The sequence below is a fragment of the Puma concolor genome, chromosome C2 (assembly GCF_028749965.1).
Source record: "Puma concolor isolate L17-30 chromosome C2, mPumCon1.1.hap2, whole genome shotgun sequence".
Taxonomy (NCBI): Eukaryota; Metazoa; Chordata; class Mammalia; order Carnivora; family Felidae; genus Puma; species Puma concolor.
In genome coordinates, this window is record NC_141675.1 from 45,370,573 (window position 1) to 45,385,458 (window position 14,886).

The following is a 14,886-nucleotide window of genomic DNA, read 5'->3' on the forward strand; positions in this document are numbered from 1 at the left end:
TGGCCCACCCAGGCACCCCAAGTATATGAATGTTTTAAATAAATTCTATACCATATAATTATCATGGATTATATATAAACCTCTGCTTTTGACTACTCTGTGTACTGATCAGAGTCGTTCTGTATACTCTCTTTACTTTGGTGTCTTCTTTAGACTCTGATAAAATTTAAAGGAGGCAGAAATCTGCATTTGAGGTCACAATGCATGGCTCTTTTCTTCATAGTTTAGTAGCTTGTGGCTTTTTTCTTTTTTTACTGATTTTGATATCACACACATTTTTTCATAATCTTATTTTGCCATCATAAAGAAATCAACAAAAGCTATTTCCAAAAACAGTTTTGAGAAGTTGGGTTTGAATTGGCAAATTTTGTAGTTGCAGAAATCGAGCACTGGGTGGCACCCAATCATCAAAAATATTAATGTATTGGTTTATTTATTTATTTTTACTTACTGTGAAATGAAAAATTTCACAAAAGGAACTGTCTTTTTAACCTTTTATTAAATATGGAGTTTTAAAATTCTTCCTTTGGAAATAATTTCAAACTTATAAATATTCCGAAATAAAAATACTACCCCAAGTACACATATGTCCTTCACCCTGATTTACCTGTTGTTAGCATTTTATACCATTCACTTTCTTTTCCTTTAAAAACAATTTTTATTATTATTTTAAATCCAGTCTAGTTAATATACAGTGTTATATTAGTTTCAGGTGTATGATATAGTGATTCAACAATTTTATGCATTACTCAGTGCTCATCATGATAAGTGTATGCTTCAATCTCTATCACCTATTTCACCTATCCCCCCTCCCACCTCCCCTCTGCTAACCATCAGTTTGCTCTCTATAGTTAGGGATTTGTTTCTTCATTTGTCTCCCTTTGTTTCTTTTGCTCATTTGTTTTGTTTCTTGAATTCTGCATATGAGTGACATCATGTGGTATTTATCTTTCTCTGACTGACTTATTGTGCTTAGCATTATACTTTCTAGATCCCGTCATGTTGTTGCAAATGAAAAGATTTCATTCTTTTTTATAGCTGAATTACATTCCATTGTATCTATATGCCACTTCTTCTTTATCCATTCGTCTATCATTAGACACTTGGGCTGCTTCCATAATTTAGCTATTGTAAATAATGTTGCAGTAAACATAGGGGTGCATATATCCTTTCAAATTAGTGTTTTGTATTCTTTAGGTAAATAATTTTAATGCAATTGCTGGATCATAAGGTAGTTCTATTTTCACTTTTTTGAGGAACGTCCATACTGTTTTCCACAATGGTTGTACCAGTTTGCTTTCCTACCAACAGTACAAGAGGGTTCCTTTCTCTCCACATCCCCACCAACATTTGTTTTCTCTTGCATACCATTCATTTTCATCATTCCCTCTCTTCCTTTTCTTCTAACAGATCTATGTATCTATAGTTAGTTTCCTGAACCATCAGCAGATAAGTTACATACATCATGAATCTTTACCCGTAAATATTTTAGTGCATATTTCCTAATAACAGGAATATTCAAAAGAGTCTCTTTGATTGTATTTATAGGAAATTTTTACAGTACAAAAGATTACAATAAAAATGTTATTTTTTCAAAAGCCTCATACACTGTGAAATACCATCTTGTGTGCTTTATATACACTTAAATTATGACTTAAAAATGAAAATAATTTCAAATTAGTTTCTACAAAATAAGCTTTTCTCCAACTTTCCCTAAACTGGAAGAGAAGGAAGGAACTACAGCTTAATGAAAAGATGGTCTCCAATTTCTGAAATAAAAAAGCCACAGGTAAAAATTATAACAAAGAAAATGTTGTGCTTTTAAGATATATTTTGCCCTTAAAAAGCCCCAGCAACCTGAAATCTCCATAAATCCAACAGAAGGTAGGAATGGAAATTAAAAGTAAGCAAAATAAAATAGTGATGATGATTATGATCATCATCCATAACAAGTTAAAACATGACCAAAATCCAAGTATATGCTATTTAAACTAGACACAAAACATAATGTCATAGAAAGATTGAACATAAAGGGACAGAAAAATACACTACAGGGGTGCCTAGGTGGCTCAGTCAGTTAAGCACCTGACTCTTGACTTCAGCTCAGGGCATGATCTCATGGTTTGTGGGTTTGAGCCCGGCATCAGGTTCTGTGCTATCAGCTGCTTGGGATTCTCTCTCTCTCTCTCTCTCTCTCTCTCTCTCTCTCTCTCTCTCCCTCTCCCTCCCTCTCTCTATTTCTAGTCCTCCCCCACTCACATATACACTATGTTTCTCAAAATAAACAAACATTTAAAAAAGGAGGTTAAAAAATTAATAAAACTATATTTAAACAGCATAATTAACAATTTTACCAAAGGAGCAAACAGAACTGACACCAAAAATTTGAGAATACACATTGTTATTTTCAGTCATATATACCACATTATAGAAGGTAACTACATAGGGATACTGGCTAGGAATATAAAATAGAATGGAAGGGAATTCAGTAGTATCTGACTGCATATATTCTTTGACACAAACTTCTCACTTCTAAGAATTTATTTCAAAAATTTATTTGCAGGTCGGAAAGCTGGGGAGATGGCAGAGTAAGAAGACCCTAAGCTCACCTCATCCCACAGACACAACTAGATAGCACTCACATCAGTGTAAATAACACAGAAAATGGGCCGAAGACTGGAAGAACAGACTTTGCAACTAAAGGTAGGGAAGAGGCCATACTGAAGAAGGTAAGAAGAGTGAAGGTGTGGTTTGGGAGTGAAAGAAACCATGGCCATTTATGGCTGGACAGAGCTGGGTCTCAGAGAAGGGCAAGAAACTGTCATGCTGGGGAGCCTGCACAAGGAAGATGAATCCCCATAACATTTGGCCAAACTTAGCAAGTTCTTACGACTAACAGAACTTAAATACTGGAATTTTATTTTTTTTAATTTTTTTTTCAACGTTTATTTATTTTTGGGACAGAGAGAGACAGAGCATGAACGGGGGAGGGGCAGAGAGAGAGGGAGACACAGAATCGGAAACAGGCTCCAGGCTCTGAGCCATCAGCCCAGAGCCTGACGCGGGGCTCGAACTCACGGACCGCGAGATCGTGACCTGGCCGAAGTCGGACGCTCAACCGACTGCGCCACCCAGGCGCCCCAATACTGGAATTTTAAAAATTACTGAGCTTGGGGGGAGCCTGGAGGGTGTTAGGAAGCTGAGTCTCCACCTGCATGGAGACAGCACCAGAGCCAGTGAAAATACAGCATAGAAGGAACAGTTTGAAAAACACCTGTGGCAGGGGTGCCTGGGTGGCTTAGTCAGTTAAGCATCTGACTTCAGCTCAGGTCATAATCTCATGGTTCGTGAGTTCAAGCCCCAAGTTGGGCTCTGTGCTGATGGCTCAGAGCCTGGAGCCTGCTTTGGATTCTGTGTCTCTCTGTCTCTCTGCCCCTCCCCTGCTCACTCTCTGTCTCTGTCTCTCTCTCAAAAATAAATAAACTTTAAAAAAAGAAAAAGAAAAGAAAAAGACCTGTGGCATATGGGAGGGAGAGTGATGTACTCGTTGCAGAGCATGGCCCCAAGAAGCAGGGATCACAAGGAGACCCCTCTGGGAACAAAGAAACTGGCAAGTGTCATTTCCTCCCTCTGCCCTTCAACATGAGCACAGGGCCACCTGTGGGAACCAGTTGAGCATCAACATTTGCTGCCTAACTTGCTTATACCAAGCCCTGTCCCCCTGCACTTTGGCAGGTCTGCCCTTACCAGTCATGCTTGCCTCAGTCCCAGCACTGCAGGCCCCCTCCCCCAGAAGACTGGCACAAACTTCACTGGCACTGGGTCTTCCGACATGCCTTGTGCATGGCCTCTCTTCTGGCAGGTTTCATTTCACAAGCGCACCAGTGCACACCTTGTTAAAATGTGCCCTACCTGTCAGGGACCAAACACTGCCCACAACAGGCAAAGACAGCCTCTGCAGATGACTGGACTGAAGGAAAAAGAGGCTAGGACTCAACAGCAGAGTACACACAACACACATAGGACACACTCCCTGAAGTGCCACGTCCTGGGGAACAGGAAACACTGTACTACACGATTCTATAGTGTCTCTTTTTCATAAGGCCATTACCTTCGAGAGCAAGAGACATAGCTAACTTTCTTAACACAGAGAAAGAGACAGAGAGAGGTAGAGAAAATGAAAAGACAGAGGAATATGTCCAAAATGAAAGAAGAGGACCAAATCATAGCAAGAGACCTAAGTGAAACAGATATAAATAATGTGTCCCACAGAGAATTTAAAGGAATGATCATAAAGATACTCACAGGACTTGAGAAAAGAGTAGAGGACATTAGTGAGACCCTTAACAAAGAGATAAAAAAAGAACCAATCTGTGATGAAAAACACAATAAGTGAAATTAAAAATACATCTGATGGAATAAATAGCAGGCTAGAGGAAGTAGAGAAACAAATTGAGACCTAGAAGACAGAGTGATGGAAAGTAACCAAGCTGAGCAAATGAAAGAAAAAAAATATATAAAAATTGAGAATAGTCTTAGGAAATTCAGTGACTCCATCAAATGTACTAATATTCATATCATGGGGATCACAGAAGAAGAGAGACAAAAGGGAGCCGAAAACTTATTTGAAGAAATACTAGCTGAAAACTTCCCTAATCTGGGGAAGGAAACAGATATCCAGATCCAGGAGGCACAAGGATTCCCCCCACTCCCAAATCAACCCAAGGTCTATACCAACACATAGTAATTAAAATGCAAAAAGCAGAGATAAAGAAATAAATGTTAAAGCAGCAAGAGAAAAGAAGCTAGTTACATACAAGGGGAAACCCCATAAGGCTATCAGAGGATTTTTCAGCAGAAACCTTGCAAGCCTGAAGGAAGTGACATGATATATTCAAAGTGCTGAAAGAGAAAAATATGTAGCCATAATACTCTATCCAGAAAGCTTATCATTCAGAATAGAAGGCGAGATAGAGTTTCTCAAACAAAACCTAAAGGAGTTCATGACCATTAAACCAGCCCTACAAGAAAAATTAAAGGTGATCCTTTAAGTGGAAAAGAGAGACCATAAGTGAGAGTATTAAAGGAAAAATCATAAAAACAGTAAAAAAAAAAATAAGTATTTCTGTAAAAATCAGTCAAGGAATTCATAAAATAGAAGGATATAAAATATGACACCATATACCTAAAACATGGGAGGGGAGAGGAGTAAAGAATGGGTTCAAACTTAAGCAACTATCAACTTAATATACATTGCTATATGCAGAAGATGTTATATACAAACCTAATGGTAACAACAAACCAAAAACCAGTAACAGATATTCAAACAATAAAAAGAAAAGAATCCAAGTATATCACTAAAGAAAACCAACAGACCACAAGAAAGAAAAAAAAAAAAAAAAAAAAAACAAGAGAAGGAAGTATCAGGGGAAAATTGCAAAAACAACCACAAAACAAGTAACAAAATGGCAATAAATACATACCTATCAATAATTACTTTGAATGCAAATGGAATAAATGCTCCAATCAAGACATAGTATGACAGAGTGGATTAAGAAACAAGACCCATCTATATGCTGCCTACAAGAGACTCACTTCAGACCTAAAGACATCTGCAGATTGAAAGTGAAGGGATGGAGATACATTTATCATGCAAATGGATATCAAAATAAAGCCAGAGTAGCAATCCTTACATAGAACAAAATAGACTTTAAAACAAAGACTGTAACAAGAGATAAAGAAGGGCACTATACAATAATAAAGAGGATAGCCTAACAAGAAGATATTTATGCACCCAACATGAGAGCACTCAAATACATAAAAGAGTTAATAACAAACATAAAGGAACTAATCAATGGTAAAACAATAATAGTTGTAGGGGACTTTAACACCTCACTTAGATCAATGGACAGATCATTCAAACAAAATCAACAAGGAAACAATGGCTTTGAATGACACACTGGATCAGATGGATTTAACAGACATATTCAGAACATTCTACCCTAAAACAGTAGAGTACACATCCTTTTCAAGAACACATAGAACATTCTCCAGAACAGATCACGTATTAGGCCACAAAACAAGCCTCAACAAACTAAAAAAGATTGAAGTCATACCATGCGTCTCTTCTGACCACAATATATGAAACTAGAAATAAATCATAAGAAAAAAATCGGGAAAGGAAAGGGGCACCTGGGTGGCTCAATCATTTAAGCATCCAACTCTTAATTTCAGCTTATGTCATGATCTCATGGTTCATGAGTTCGAGCCTCACATCAGGCTCTGTGCATACAGCAAAGAGCCTGCTTGCAATTCTCTCTCTGCCCCTCCCCCACTGTCTAAAAAAAAATGAACATTTTTAAAAAAGAAAATAAAGAAAAAATCTGGAAAGAGCAAAAATACATGGAGGTTAAGTAACATGTTACTAAATAATGAATGGATGGGCAAGCCAAAATATCAAAGAAGAAATTTAAAATATGCATGAAAACAAATGAAAATGAAAACACATAGGTCCAAAAGCTTCGGGATGCAGCAAAAGTGGTTCTAGGAGGGAAGTTTATAACAACACAAGCCTACCTCAAGAAGCAAGAAAAATCTCAAATAAACAATCTAATCTTACACCTAAAGAAGCTAGGGAAAAAAAAAAAAGAACAAACAAAACCAAAGCCAGCAGAAGAAAGGAAATAATAAATATTAGACAGAAATAAATGATATAGAAACTAAAAAAAAAAAGAAGAATAACAGATCAATGAAACCAGGAGCTAGTTTTTTGAAAATATCAACAAAATTGATGAACTTCTAGTCAGACTCATCAGAAACAAAAAGTGACAGAGACAGAGAGAGAGAGCCAAATAAAATCACAAATGAAAGGGGAGAAATAAAAAAACAATAAATACTACAGACATAAAAACAATTGTAACAGAATATTATGAAAAACTATATGCCAACAAATTGGACAACCTAGAGGAAATGGATAAATTCCTAGAAACATATAACCTACCAAAACTGAAACAAGAAGAAATAGAAAATTTGAAGAGACTGGTTACCAGCAATGAAATTGAATAAGTAATAATAATAATGATGATGATGATGATAATAATAAAACCTCCCAACAAACAAGCTTTGCAGGTGCATTTTACCAAACATTTAAAGAAGAGTTAATATCTGTTCTTCTCATACTATTCCAAAAAATAAAAGAGGAAGGAAGGCTTCCAAATTTATTCTGTGAGGCCAGTATCACCTTGATACCAAAACCAGATAAAGAACCACAAAAAAAAGGAGAACTACAGACCAATATCTCTGATGAACATAGATGCAAAAATCCTCAACAAAATACTAGCAAATTGAATCCAACAATACATATTAAAAATTATTTCACCACAGTCAAGTGGGATTTATTCTCAGGATGCAAGTGTGGTTCAATATTTGCAAGTCAATGTGATACAGCACATCAATAAGAGAAAGGATAAAACCCATATGATCATTTCAATAGATGCAGAAAAAGCCTTTGACATACTGCAACATCTATCAGGATAAAACCCTAAACAAAGCAGGTCTAGAGGAAACATACCTCAACATAATAAAGGCTATATGTGAAAAACCCACAGCAATCATCACACTCAATGGGGAAAAACAGAGCTTTTTCCCTAAGGTCAGGATCAAGACGAAGATGTCCCCTCTCACCATTTTTATTCAAGATAGCACTGGAAGTTCTAGCCACAGCAATTAGACAACAAAAAGAAATAAAAGGCATCCAAATTGTTAAGGAAGAATTAAAACTTTCACTATTTGCAGATGACGTGATACTATATATAGAAAACCCTAAAAACCCCACCCAAAAACCACTAGAACTGATAAATGAATGCAGTAAAGTCACAGGATACAAAATTAATGTACAGAAATCTGTTGCATTTCTGTACCCTAATAATGAAGCAGAATACAATGAAATTAAGAAAACAATCTCATTTATAATTGTACCAAAAACAATAAAATATGTATGAATAAACTTAACCAAAGAGATGAAAGACCTGTACAGTGGAAACTATAAAACACTGATAAAGAAATTGAAGAGGACTCAAAGAAATGGAAAAACATTCCATGCTCATGGATTGGAAGAACAAATATTGTTACAATGTCTATACTACCCAAATTAGTCTACGCATTTAATGCAATACTTATCAAAATATCCACAGCATTTTTCACAGAGCTGGATCATACCATCCTAAGATTTGTACACAACCGCAAAAGACCACGAATAGCCAAAGCAAGCTTGAGAAAGAGAAACAAACCAATAAAACTAGTGGTATTACAATTCCAGGCTTCAAGTATATTACAAAGCTGTAATAATCAAAACAGTATAGCACTGACCTAAAAATAAACACATAGATCAATGGAACAGAACAGAAAACCCAGGAATAAATCCATCATTATATGTCAATTAATCTCTGACAAAGGAGGAAATAATATATAATGGGAAAGACAGTCTCTTCAATAAACTGTGTTGGGAAAACTAAACAGCCACATGCAAAAGAATGAAGCTGGACCACTTTCTTACACCAGACACAAAAATAAACTCAAAATGGACTAAAGATCAAAATATAAAATCTGAAACCATACAGATCCCAGAAGAGGGCACAGGGAGTAATTTCTTTGACATTGGCTGTAGCAGCATTTTTCTAGATATGTCTCCCAAGGCAAGGGAAATAAAAGCAAAAATAAACTATTAGGACTACATCAAAATAAAAAGCTTCTGAACATAGGGCACCTGAGTGGCTCAGTCGACTGAGTCTCCAACCCTTGATTTCAGCTCAGGTCATGATCCCAGGATCTTGGGATCAAGCCCTGCACCAGGCTCCACTGAGCATGGAGCCTGCTTTGGATTCTCTTTCTCTCTCCCCTTCTCCCCCACTCTCATGCACTTGCTCTCTCCTTAAAATAAAATAAGAAATCTTCTGAACGGTGAAGGAAACAGCAAAACTAAAAGGCAATCTAGTGAATGGGAGAAGATATTTACAAATAACATCCAATAAAGCATTGGTATCCAAAATCTCTAAAGAACTTAAAACATTCAACACCCAAAAAACAAATAACCCAATTAAAATTGGGCAGAAGACATGAATAGACATTTCTCTAAAGACATACATACAGTTGGCCAAGAGACAAATGAAAAGACGTTCAACATCACTCATCATCAGAGAAATGCAAATCAAAAGTACAATGAGGTAGCACCTCATACCTGTCAGAATGGCTAAAATCAAAAACACAAGAAACAACAAGTGTTGGCAAAGACATGGAGAAAAAGGAAAGCTCTTGCACTGTTGGTGGGAATGCTGATACAGCCACTGTGGCATGGAAAACAATATGGAGGAAAACAATATGGAGGTTCCTCAAAAAGTTAAAAATAGAGCTACCCCGTGATCTAGCAATTGCAGTACTAAATATTTGCCCAAAGAATACAAAAATATTAATTCAAAGGGATACACACACACTGATGTTTATAGTAGCATTATCTACAGTAACCAAATTATGGAAGCAGCCCAAGTGTCCATTGATTGATGAATGGATAACGAAGATGTAGTAGATAGATACACTGAGATATCATTCAGCCATAAAAAGAATGAAATCTTGCCATTTGCAATAGCATAGATGGAGCTAGAGAGTATTACGCTAAGCAAAATAAGTCAAAAACAAATACCATATGATGTCACTCATATGTAGAATTCAAGAAACAAAACAAGCAAGGGAAGAAAAGAGAGAGAGGCAAACCAAGAAATAGACTCTTAACTATAGAGAACAAACTATGGTCGCCAGAGCAGAGGTGGGAGAGGGGATGGGTAAAATAAGTGATGAAGTTAAAGACTACACTTATCATGACGAGCACTGGGTAATGTATACAATTGTTGACTCACTATATTGTACACCTGAAACTAGTATAACACTGTATGTTAACTATACTGGGATTAAAATGAAAAACAATGAAAAAATAAATTTGCAAAAAACATACCCATAAGGCAATTTATTCCAGTTCGGTTTGTAATAGCAAGAGAATGTAAAACAAATATCCATGAATAGGTTACTGGCTGAAGTTAAATAAATCACGGCACATCCTGATCATTCAGCTGTAAAATGAAGTGAGGAATATCTCTACATATGGATAGGGACTGATGCCCAACATGTGTATTATTTTAATTTAATTTAATTTTTTAGTTTATTTATTTTGAGAGAGAGAGAGAGCAGGGGAGGGGCAGATAAGGAAGGAGAGAGAGAATCCCAAGCAGGCTCCATGCTGTCAGCACAGAGCCCAACACAGGACTTGATCCCACAAACAGTGAGATCATGACCTGACCTGAAACCAAGAGTTGGACGCTTAACCAACTGAGCCACCCAGGCACCCCCCACCCCGGCCCCAGCACATGTATTTTTTATTTTGTTTTCCTGGATATATTTTAAATGAAAAGAGGAAAGTGAAGAAAACTGTATGTGCACGATCTACCATTTATCTAAGAAAGTGGTTGTGATATATCTCTAGATAAGATAGATGGACAAAAGAACTAATGGAATAAAACAAAAACTCTTTTTAAAAGGTTGTTTATACTCCTAGGCATACACCCAAGAGAAAAGAACACCCATATGCCCACACATAAACTTGAATATGAATGTTCATAGCAGAATTATTCATAATAGCCAAAACATAGAAACAACCCAACTCTCCATCAACTGATGAACGAATAAACAAACTGCATTATCTGCATACAATGGAATGTTATTCAGCCATGAAGAAGAAACTGAATACATTATGCTAAGTGAGATGAGTCTCTCACAAAAGGCAACATACCATATTATTCCACTCTTATGAAAAGTTCAGAATAGACAAACTCACAAAGAAACAAAGTAGATTGGTGGTTGCCAGGGCCGGGAGGAGTGGGGGATTGGGGGTGGCTGCTAACAGAGGTTTCTTTTGGAAGAGATGAAATATTCTGAAATAAGATAGTAATTGCTGCGTAACTTTTAAAATGTACTAAAAAACACTGAATTTGTGCTCTTTAAAAGGGTAAATGTTAAAGTGTGTTAATTATATGTCAATAAAAAAAATTTAACTTTGTCAATAGAGGCAACACAGTGGAAAGAGCAGTAATAGGAATGGATTTCTCTGAATATATCTTCTTCAGTGGATTTAAGTTTAGAATTGTGTGAATATGTTACATAGTTGTACAATCAATTTGACAAAAATTAAAAAGCAACCCTTAAGGGTGTACTTCTGGCATGGCAACGTTAGGACCTCTGTGTTCCCTCTCCACAGTGAAACTGGTGAAAATCACTTCTAAATATTCATTCTCTAGAAATGCTCTCCAGGCCATATAGCAAATGAAGAAACATTTATTCAAGAAAACCTATTAAAACTTAGTAAGAACAATGAGAATTGGTGGCATCTGACCCACAACCCTCTCCCTCTCCTTCTCGACTCGACGTGATAAAAACCCCACTCCAGACAGATGCAGCCAGGAACATAGGGTTCCCTTCTTTGACCCAGCTCCCACTTGTGGGACAGAGACTCTATGCTGGGTCTGGCACACCGAAAGTACTGGGATCTGATTCACCCTGCCCCAGTTCATTCATAAAGCAGAGTTTCCATGCCCAGACAAGGAAGCCAAGAATACCAATGGTTACAGAACAGAGATGAAAGAAATAAAGAATACAAAAATAATAGAGAAAATTAATAAACCGAAAAGGTGGTGATTTGAAAAGAACAGCAAAGTTGACAAACCTGTAGCTTGATTGATCAAGGAAAAGAGAGAGAAGGTTCAGATAAAAGGGGGGACATTACTATTTACCTTACAGAAATAAAAGGATTCTAAAAGAATATGATAAACACTTACATGCTAACAAATTAGATAACTTAGATAAAATGGACAATTTCCTAAAAAGACACAGACTGAATCAAGAAAAAAATAGAAAATCTGAATAGCCTTAAATAAGTAAACAGATTGAATTTGTCATTTTAAAACTATCTGCAAAGAAAGGTCCAGACCCAGATGACTTCACCGGTGACTTCCTTTTTTCTCCCCCAGTTTTATTGAGATACAATTGACATATAAGATTATGTAAGTTAAAGGTATACAACATAATGATTTGAGGTAGGTACATACTGCAAAGTGATTACCATTCACTGGAGAATTCTACCAAATATTTAAAGAATAATAAACAATTCTTCATAAACTCTTCCACGAAATAGAAGAGGGAAGAACTGTTCCCATTTTATCTTCTGAGGCGGCTATTACCCTGATACCAAGACCAGACAAATACATCTCAAAAAATGAAAACCATACCAAGATCTCTTATGGACATCAGTGCAGAAAATTTTTTTAAATGTTTATTTGTTTTTGAGAGAGACAGGGAGCACCAGCAAGTTAGGGGCGGGGGGGGCGGGGTGGTGGCGGGACACAGAAGATCTAAAGCAGTCTCTCTGCTGACAGCAGCTAGCCCGACATGGGGCTCAAACTCATGAACTGCAAGTTCATGACCTGAGCCAGAGTCACGCACTTAACCAACTGAGCCACCCAGTCACCCCTCAATGCAATGCAGAAATTTTTAACAAAATAGTAGCAAACTAAAATCTCTACCTGAAAAAGTTATCTGCAAAAAACCCACAGCTAACATCCTACTTAATGGTGAAAGGCTGAATGCCTTCCTCCGAAGATCAGGAATAAGACAAAGATATCTGCTGTTGCCACTTCTAGTCAATATTATATTAGAGGTTCCAGCCAGAGTAATTAATTAGTCAAGAAAAAGAAATTAAAGGCATACAGATTGTAAAAGAAAGAGTAAAACTATCTCTATTTGCAGATAACATAATCTTGTATGTAGAAAATCCTAAGGAATCTACTAAAAACTATTGAGACTAATGAAGGTGTTCAGTAAGATTGTAGGGCACAAAGTCAACATAAAGACACAAATTGTACTTTTATATAGTAGCATTGAGCAAATAAAAAATGAAACTTAGAAAACAGTTCCATTTATGATGAAATCAAAAAGAATAATACTTAGGAATAAATTTAACAAAAGTTTAAAACATATACTCTGAAAACTACAAATCATTGTTGAAAGAAATGTAAATACTATATATAGAAAGATACCCCATGTTTACAGATTGGAAGGCTTGATATTGTTAAAGTGACAATGCTCCCCAAATTGATCTACAGATTCAACATCATACCTACCTGAATGTAAGTTGGCTTCTTTGTAGAAATTGACAAGCAGACCCTAAAATTCATATGGAAGCTTAAGGGAACCAAAATGTCAAAATAATCTTGAAAAAGAACAAAGTTGGATGACTCACCTCCTGATTTCAAAACTTACTACAAAGCAAGAGTGATCAAGACATTGTGTTACTGACCTAAATCTAGCCAAATAGATCAGTAGAATAGGATTGAAAGTCTAGAAATAAACTCATGTAGAGTCAATTGAGTTTTCAACAATGATGCCAAGACAATTCAAAGGGGAAACAGTAGCCTTTTCAACAAATGGTGCTGGGACAACTGGATAGCCACACACAAAAGAATAAAATGAGATGCTTTCCTTATACCATATACAAAAAATTAACTCAAAATTGATCAAAGACCTAAATGTAAAAGCCAAAACTATGACACCTGAAGGAAAAAACAGCGGTAAATCTTCATGACCTTAGATCTGGCAGTGGATTCTTGGATATGACAACAAAAGTACAAGCAACTAAAGAAATAGATAAATTGAGCTTCATCTAAATTGAAAATTTTGTGCTTCAAAAGACTCAATCAAGAAAGTTAAAAAGACAACACATTGATTGGGAGAATATATCTGCAAATCATAATCATATATATCTGATAAGGGACTTGTATCTAGAATTACACAAAGACCTCTTACAACTCAATAACAAGAAATAAATAACTCAGTTTTTAAATGGACAAAAGAGATCTTACATCGAGTGTTCTTATTAAATTTAACTAAGCAAAGGACCTCCAAACATATTTCACTAAAGAAGATACACACATGGTTAATAAACATATGAAAATCATCAGCCATCAGGGAAATGCAAATCAAAGCCACGATGAGCTACCTCTTCATACCCACCAGGATGGCTAGAATAAAAAAGACAATAATAACAAAGGATGCTGACATCCTTTGACAAGTGTTGACAAGGATATAGAGAAATTAGAACCCTCCTACGCTGCTGGAGTATAAAATGGGGCAGCCACTTTGGAAAACAATCCAGTGGTCCTCAAAAAAGTTAAAACATCGAGTTACCATTTGACCAAGCAATTCTACTCCTAAGTATCTATCCCAGAGAAATGTAAGTATATGTCCACACAACAACTTGTACACAAATGTACAGTAGCAGCATTATTCCTAATAATCAAAGGTGGAAAAAACCCTCAATCTCCACTAAATGATCCACCAAATCTGGTATATCCATATAATGGAATATTATTTAGCCATAAAAAATGAAGTGCTGTTACACACTACAATATGGATGAAGCTAGTCACAAAATACCACATATTAAATGATTCCATTTGTATTAAATGTCCAGAATAGGTCAATAGAGAAAGAGAAAATAAGTTAGTGGTTGAATTAGGCTATGGAGTGGGGGTGGGGGAGAATAGTTCAGTGTTCATAGCCAAAAAGTACTAGATTTCTTTTTGAGGTTATGCAAACGTGACTGTAGGTGATCACCACACAACTCTGAATATACTGAAAACCAATTAAATGCATACTTTAAAGGGGTGAATTGTATAGCATGTGATTCATATCTCAATAAAGCTGTTTAAAAAAAAAAATCCTGAAAATCAAAGTCAAATGGAACAAATGATCCTAACTCAATATCAAGTTAGTGGCATCATCACACAGAGAAA